At 42.5% G+C, this 8,826-nt stretch overlaps 1 long non-coding RNA gene across 2 annotated transcripts in view; it reads right to left on the bottom strand.

Annotated features, from left to right (window-relative positions):
* Window positions 1-8,533, bottom strand: part of LOC136768571 (uncharacterized) — a 28,143-nt gene extending 19,610 nt beyond the window's left edge. Inside the window, exons 1-2 of one of the 2 annotated variants that reach the window (XR_010821996.1) lie at window positions 8,369-8,533; window positions 7,794-7,871 (exon numbers count right to left, since the gene is read on the bottom strand). This is a non-coding gene — a long non-coding RNA (uncharacterized LOC136768571). The other variant, XR_010821997.1, reaches the window with a different exon arrangement.
* Between the last annotated feature and the right edge of the window lie 293 nt (window positions 8,534-8,826).

Here is an 8,826-nt window from a genome sequence, read left to right as displayed (position 1 = left end):
GCAAGGACATTGTCCTGTTGGAAAAAACAATCCTCAGAGTTGGGGAACATTGTCAGAGCAGAAGGAAGCAAGTTTTCTTCCAGGACAACCTTGTATGTGGCTTGATTCATGTGTCCTTCAGAAAGACAAATCTGCCCGATTCCAGCCTTGCTGAAGCATCCCCAGATCATCACTGATCCTCCACCAGATTTCACAGTGGGTGCGACACACTGTGGCTTGTAGGACTCTCCAGGTCTCCGTCTAACCATTAGACGAACAGGTGTTGGGCAAAGATGAAAATTGGACTCAGAGATGACCTTGCTCCAGTCCTCTATGGTCCAATCCTTATGGTCTTCTGCAAACCTCAGCCTGGCTCTTCTTTGCTTCTCATTGATGAAGGTATTTTTTCTAGCTTTGCACAACTTCAGCCCTGCCCCTAGGAGCCTGTTTCGAACCGCCCTCGCCGTGCATTTCACCCCAGCTGACGTTTGCCATTCTTTTTGTAGGTCACTTGATGTCATCCTACGGTTGTTGAGTGATATTCAAATGAGTTGATGGTCATCCCGGTCAGTGGAGAGTCGTTTTTGCCCTCTGCTGGTCTGTAGCTTTGTTGTCCCCAATGTCTGCTCCTTGACCTTGTTCTTATGAACCACCGTCTATGAAATTTTAAGGATGGAAACAACCTGACGCTCACTGTATCCCTCTGCCAGTAAAGCCAGAATTGAACCCTTCTTTTCCTCACTCAAAACTTTCCTTTTCAACTCTTTTGGCATGGTCGATAGTTATTTTTTGATTCCAATGACTTTTGAGGTACTACTAGCACTATTTTTGCCATCCAGCTGGTCCCATTGCAAGAGGATAGTGATGACCACAGCAGTGGTTTTTATACTTTTCCTCATTAAATAAGATTTGGTTCAGGTGATCACCTAATCAGTATCTCATTCAATAGAATGAGGTGTGCCTGTGTTGGAATTCAACAGACACTGGAATGGAATGGCTGCCATACATGTAGAGATTTAAGAAAAGCAGTGGTCTCTTAATTTTTTTCAGAGCTGTATATATGACTGTAACAAAGTAAAGTAGTCCACCAAACACATTTAACAGTCTACAAGGGTTTTTACAGCAATTCGTTATTTCTGACACTTATTTTCTCAAACAAAAGTACAAATAATCCGCAAAATGGGTGAAAAATGACTTGTTCACACACAGCATTTTAAAATCAATTTGTATAGTTTGTGAGGTATCCATGTTAACTTTAATTTGTATTTTATTCCATTTAGAACAAATGCCTTGGCGTAACACCCTTTGTGAATATTTCCCAATATCACATTGATAAGATTGCTGATGTTACCGTTAACAATAAGTAAATTAACAAATACATACACATGTGCATGCTATCTTATCTCACTGGAACTGTACAGCCGGAATTACTACATGCTATTACCTCTTGCGGTGGTCTTAGTTTGGTTCGGTTCGTTTGCCAATCGAAACTTGTTGTTCACACTCTTCTCCAAACAAACGCAGTACGAATAAAACCTCTTGAGTGGACAGGCCCTTAGCCTGTAGTGTAGAGAGGACATGCGGAGATGGATGCTAGCTAGGGATAGACTCTGCTGACCTGCTCTTTCAAAACCAGCCGCATCAAGGCTCCTGCTCCTGCCAGATCTCTTCTTGTAAACACCCCCTATCTCTAAAACTGATTGAGATTAAAACAAAAGTTGGCTATGGCTCATGTTTTTAAGTCTTGCTCCCTGTCAGGACTGGGCAGCTATATTAATAAGCAGGAGCCTTGTTTTCGAAATGGTGACCGAATATGCTTTGAATACTGATAAACAACACAAGCCCCTCTCTCCCTCCTTCCGTCACGGGTAGACCATGCTGACAATGTTAACCAGAGTCCCGTTTAGACAGTGTCTGCCGGAGAACCACCCTCAGTGTTAAAATAAACACAATTCATCCCCCTCCCCACCTCCCCACCTCCCCAATTAACCTCTGAGTGCTCAGTGAGAGTGCAGAGGGCCGGGGGAATTAGCGGCACAGCGTGTGACCCAGCCGCCGTGCTGAGAGGTAGGCTCCCGAAATAGAGGAGCCGGCGAGGGGGAGAGAGCGCACTCAAGGTCACGTATGCAGATAATAACCCACTCCACAACGCGCAAACACTGCCCAGCCACTGACAGCCAGGGCGCACAGTCACTCACTCACACACGGCACACTGACTGACAGGTCTGAGCTGTCCATGCCAGCAAGATTACATTCCCACCCGGCTTCCAAAACAAGAGATACGGCGCCCACGGGAACAGACAACTCAGCTTAGCACACACCCCACAATCCTCTGCTGCACAAACGGACCACCGGCCGTGAAGAGAGCTGCTCCCAAGTGGGCTGTTATTAAAGAGAGCTGTTGGAGGCTAGGGTCCCCGAGGGGAGGCGTGCCAAAAAGTAAATGTACACAACAACAATATGTATAGAAAGTAAATGCAAATATCAGTAGTACTTGTTGAAAGTATTAGCGTGTATTGTTTACCCTCCTTTTAATACTACTAACACTAACAGTCAGGGCAGTGGACACTATAAAACAAGACAACAACATTCCTGACATTTGTCCTTGTCATATCTGAAGTGAAGGCAGCAGGGCCTGCTATATCTACTGGACAGACAGTGACTCACACCCAGGGTAGGGATCAACAGCCTATTTTTACATGCTGATTTTTAAATGCCCCCCCCCCAACCCCCGGTAACAAATGCTCATATCTCCAAGCCATTTTTGTGGGCAGATAAGCCTTGTTTTTGTTTCCGAGTGTGGAGGAAACCACAAGGGAGTGGGCAGGTGTCACACACAACTTTTAGGGCCTGATTCCCCCTGGGGGCTAATTGTGAGTCTAATTCAGTTAGTATGAGGTGGGCCTTTACCCACAGTAAAACAAGGACCCCGAATGGCTCGTTAGACTTAACAAAAGTTAAGTTAATTTTGTTTTTTAAGTACAAATTGGTGTGTTTTCCATATTTCGTTTTCATTTTAACGGGGCTTTGAAGTGTTATGTATTGGGGTCTCTGGCTGTAATTCATATAAAGTGTGTGTGGGGTGAGGCGGAGAGAGGGCAGTTCTTGGGGTTCACTGGTACCCTTTCTACTGTCTGACACCCTGTCTGAGTAAACTGTCCAATTCATTTCCGTTCCCTGGTGCTGGAAGACACTGCAGGATTCGGTCACTGAGGCCGGCTGGCTCTGTACGAGCCTCTCTCCCTTGCCGTGTGCAGCAGGGGGCAGTGTCCAGCCCGGTGCGATTCTCCACAGATACCGCAGTGCTGCTGGTCCCTCCTGCCACACCTGCAGCACAACCCTGTCACATAATACAGTTACTGAAACATGTCATATACTGTGTTTAGGGGGTGCAGTATTTACTGTGTAACTTACTGTACTGAGCCAATGCAAAAACAACTCGTATGCACGTAATATTACAATTATTTTGACATACATTTATATATATATTTTATTAGACAATACAACTTTTGTGTGACAATTAAATAATAATCATACTTATTAATGTTATATATGAATTGTATGTGATTGCCTGATCTACTTGAGTTAATGATGTCGTTAGTATTTTATAGTGTTTGATATCAGTGCTTCATTAAAGCTTTAAACACTGCTGCACTAAATAGTGATGTATACGTCATTTTAAATATGTTTGCTCTTTTTAAAGAAATGATCATTCTACTTCGTCAAAAAGCTGCGATGTACTTTTCAAATAAACGAAACTAAAACGTATTCACTATATAACACAGTTCCTCATTAGTACAGGTATTTCATTTCCACTGTCAATGCCATCACAATAATATTATTATAATTATGTAGGCGGGAAGGTAATAGCATCAGTCTCGACTTAGATTAGTCAATTTTCGCGATTTAAAAGAACAGCTTGTCTGATACTTACAGAATAAATCACACATTATCAACTTACCATAACAGTCAAACTAGCGGACTCTCAGCACCTCAAAACACTGCGGCTGCTGTAAGCTATACGTGTTCACTTAATATTAATGAGCAGCGTTTGGGACATAGGGGGACAGAGGAAGGCGTTATTAATATTTAGAAGGATATATGAATATTCATGAAATGCGCCAACCTGCAGATGACGGAAACATTTGAAACATTTGAGGCTCCGGAGCGACGCCTGGTGGAAACGCCGAGGTTTGACTTTATTGAAATAAACGGTATAATTAAGAAACGAATTTATTTCGTATTTATATATAACTAAGAAACTATGCTTTTCTCTCTCTGGTGTATTTAATTTATAATAATGATGATGTATTATAGAGGTAGTGTAGTGTTTTAATATCAGATATTAAATGCAGAAATACCTTTTCATTACCGTTATTATATTCAAATGTAGTGAATCATATTTCGAAGCAATACCGAGACCCTCATTTGTTAGAAACTTTGTTACGTCCGTCTTTATTAATCATGTAAAGCTATGCAAAAGTTTATTTTCACTTTTAATCACAGCGTGTTTAGTGTATTTTAGTGTAATACATAACGAATAAAAATAGCAAATTTAGCAAGCTCCACACAGGTAAGTTTTTATTTATAATATATATAATAAGTTGGACATTATTATTATCATTATAATAATAATAATTATTATTGTCTACACAGTATTGATGTTTTCAACTTTGTACAATGTTATTTACATTATAATTTCAATTGATATGTACAATGAAAGTCGTTCTATTTTTAATGTATGCATTACTCTGTAATACATTGTATATGATGGTGAAGATTAGGATGTTTAATATAATTCATTATAATTTAATATATAGCATTCCAGACGAACTGTCCGAGTGTGCCCTCTCTGTTTTCAGATGTGAAGTGTTTCTGTGAGGACAGTGGGGCAGGATGCTACACCCTGGGACCTACTGCTGCATCCTGGGATCTACTGCTGCATCCTGGGACCTACTGCTGCATCCTGGGACCTACTGCTGCATCCTGGGATCTACTGCTGCATCCTGGGACCTACTGCTGCATCCTGGGACCTACTGCTGCACCCTGGGACCTACTGCTGCATCCTGGGACCTACTGCTGCATCCTGGGACCTACTGCTGCATCCTGGGACCTACTGCTGCACCCTGGGACCTACTGCTGCATCCTGGGACCTACTGCTGCACCCTGGGACCTGCACACAGACAGCTCCCTGATGCCCTGGGGGCTCTTATTACAGCCTGTGCAGGTAGTGTATTTTACTTTAGCAACTTCTGTATGTCACAGAGCACTGACAGGAATATGAATGATAATACTGTAACCTACACTGAAGTGATAACCCTAATACAGGATCCAGTGGCCTGGAGCTTCCAGTCCAATCCCTAACCATCGCACCACACACGACTGATGATTAAACCACTACCTTTAGGAACGAGCTGATGGAAACAGGAACCTGCTTATAAAGATCTGGCTTCCAGAGTGACAGAATCCTGTAGTGCCGTGATCTCAGTAAGGGGGTCAAAGAGCTCAGGATATACAGCACACTTCAGAGCCCTGAAACAGGCAAATACACAGGACCCACACCATGGTGAGACTGAGGACTGAGACTGCTTCATGTCCTGTGACGGGCTAGCTGTGGTCGTGCCCTGAGATACCCTCTGGCATGCAAGCACTAGACACACAGCCCTCTATGGGCATAAGCATTGGATAATCTGGCAGGAGTCGCGTGTGGAGAATCTCGATGAGCTGAAAAGGTAGTTATCTTCCCTTGCAAATAGCCCGCTGTGCCAACCCAGTATCCCCCAGCCTCCCTGAGATCAGAGAGCCAGAGTCCGTGCTATGCCACAGCCTGTCCAATCACTGCACAGCTGCCCTGAGCCCGGGTGAGCTGTCCTCAAACAACTCCAGCGATAGTGACCTGGTACGCCTGCCTCCTGGGACACCCAGAGTATGGACTCTCTGCCAGGAAAAGGCTACAATCTCATAGCCCAGGCCTGCCTCTCTTTAATTCCCCATGAGGCACCTGTTGTATTGCATATCGAAAGGGGGCGGAGCAGTACATTTTCCACACATCTTCTGCTGGTACTGTGTATAGTTTCACCATAAATAGAAGTCTATTTAATTATGGACACTATCTGCATATTTCTATTATGACATCTGAGTCCAACTAATGTGTATTAATCAATATGCTCTTGTCAGACACCTAATTCTCTGATGTTAACAATCCCCATTGCCTTCAGTTTGGCTTACTATTATAACAGTCTACTGATAATTTCCAGATGAAAAATAAGAATCTGATACTCAGATCAGGTATCTAATAAAACAAAACATCTTCTTACAAGAGGAGTAATTTGTGCCGTTTTCTGTTTCAGCATGGCTTATATGTCACCGGCTCACTGGCAGCAGTCAGAGGCCACTACAGAGTGAGTACTGATGGTATTGAACAGGATTGAAGTTCTGTCAGGAACAGATGTTAATATGTTCAAAATATGTTCACAAAGGCACAGTTTGGGAGCACTCATGTTTTCCAGCAGACTAAGCTCACAGGAATGTTTTTCCTCTGAAGTCCACTTTTTTAATTTTTAAATAAAACATTAAATATACCAAAGTTAGGTCTAAAAATAAATAATATCCGTAGTTTTGCTGTTATTTTGTCAATATTTAATTAGATTACTTTTCTCCACTAGTATGAATGGCAATGTGAATGTCTGTAATTCTTACAGACTGTGCTGGTTTACTATCTTGGGCCATTAATTAACCACAGGTATAAAACTTATTCAATCACAATTGAAAGCTGTTGAAAGCTTTGTGCTGCAGTTTACTTAAACAACAATGAAACTGCCAAAACAGTCAATATAGTTAGTCTCTTTAAGTTTAATGGTAACAATTTATGATAAGGTGCTGTAATTCCTCAGGAATTAATATATGAATACCATAGGATTTAAACATTAATACCTCATGATCATCATCTGAGTTCTGATGTTGAGCACATGAACCCTAACCCCTACAATAACCCTAAAACGTAATCCTAACCCTGTTATTCATAAGAACTCAGATTAAGTCCATGACATATTCATGTGTTGATCCTATGGTATTCATATATTAATTTATGAGGAATTACAGCACCTTATTATAAAGTGTGACCAGTTTTACACCATAGAACTTACTCAAACTCACATTTTAAAGCTTTTGACTCTTAAATCTTCATAAAAACAGCACTGCAAATTTACCATTTATCTTCTGGCCAGTAAAATGATACCTTACGATACCCACAGTTCTTTTACATTGTGTCACAACGTTTTACAACATTGTGTCTCAAATCCATTGGCTATATCTAAACATGAGATATCTTCATAAAAATAACACAGTTAATAGATACTTTTAACACATTAAATCATAATGAAGAGACTTGCATCTAGCAATTTCTGTTTGTAACAACAGTATATCACAAGTTACAAAAACAGCAACCGTATTGTTAAATTGCTCATATTACGATCTAAAGTGCATTACAAATGGTGCAGTATTTCAAAGTAAAGGCAACAGACAGGAAATACAGGGAATCTTCACTTTAATGAATCTGCGGTCTGTGTCTTACGCTATTGGCTGTTCTCCTAATGTCCTAATTTTACAGGACGATGGTTTTATTGTCCGACAGGAAGTCTGTAACGAGGACTTGTCCTGTCTGTCTTTAATACTGTGAACTGCAATTTAGGAAGAAGGGAGTGTGTGTAATGGATCCCCTGTTAATTGTCAGTGATGGCCCTGGGATGTTGGCCACTGCAGTGTTTCTGTGAAAGCATCACCGGTCAATAACAAGCCGCGCGCACTAGACTCACCTGTTTCCATAGAACTGGCAGTTAGGGGCGACCTCTTTAAAGCACTTCCTGGCTTCGCTTGTCAGTCGTGAACTGTGGCTGAAAAAGGGAGAAACAGCATGGTCACAGGCTTGCTCTTTGGTAAGAGAGGGTAGTTTAGTAAGATTTGTAAATTGCTGTATATCACAGGACTGCTTGTGGTTATTGGAAAGGCACATCTGCTTCTCATAACTGTCATCATTATCAGTCATGAGAACTGTGTTTGTAAGAGCAGAAGCAGGACACAGCCACCTCCCTGACTGCAGTGAAGGATAACCATTGTAACTGTTCAGAGCAGAGCCAGCACACGGTCCTCACCTGATACAGGTGGTCAGTCCGTGAGAAAGCACTGTAGACATTAACAGAACACACAGAAGCAATCACTGTGAGACAACCCAAGCACAATAGTATTAATGAAGTATCATCATTACCCAGAGCCCTTACATCTTGCTCTGGAAACAGAGCAGACAATCATGAATTATTATAAAACATGGTGTTCTCGCAGTACTTCAGTAGGGTGTTAGTAAGTCCAGAGAGGGTGCTCAGTCAGCCCTTACCTCCCATCTCTGCCGCCGCAGCAATGGCACAGAGCTGAGAGCTGCCCCTCAGATCAGGTCACCTTCAGGGCCTCTCGTTGCGGGAAGCTGCGGCTGTGTGCCAGCAGAAATCACAGCGAGGGGAGAGAGAGATAGAGAGAGGGAGGGAGAGAGAGAGATGCTGGATGCTTTGAAGCCGAGTGTTTTGCAGATTACACAGGATCTCGTCCTCGTACACTATCAAATGTGTCAGGTTGCCACACAGCACAGGTGTCCATTACCACAGGGCAGCCGGCACTGAGCCCCCACTGCGCAATACAGGATGCACAGGCTTAGCTGGGCCATGCAGTCACACACACTCCAGCAACAAAGGCAGTATTTAGCAACATAACAGTTACATTGGAATTGCAAAGACTTTATGCACAGTCTGTACTTTAGGTGTTATTAAGGGCCCGGCTCCCATACTTCAGTCAGAAATG

The sequence above is a fragment of the Amia ocellicauda genome, chromosome 14 (genome assembly GCF_036373705.1).
Source record: "Amia ocellicauda isolate fAmiCal2 chromosome 14, fAmiCal2.hap1, whole genome shotgun sequence".
In the NCBI taxonomy this organism is placed as follows: domain Eukaryota; kingdom Metazoa; phylum Chordata; class Actinopteri; order Amiiformes; family Amiidae; genus Amia; species Amia ocellicauda.
This window is presented reverse-complemented; position numbering and strand designations above follow the sequence as displayed.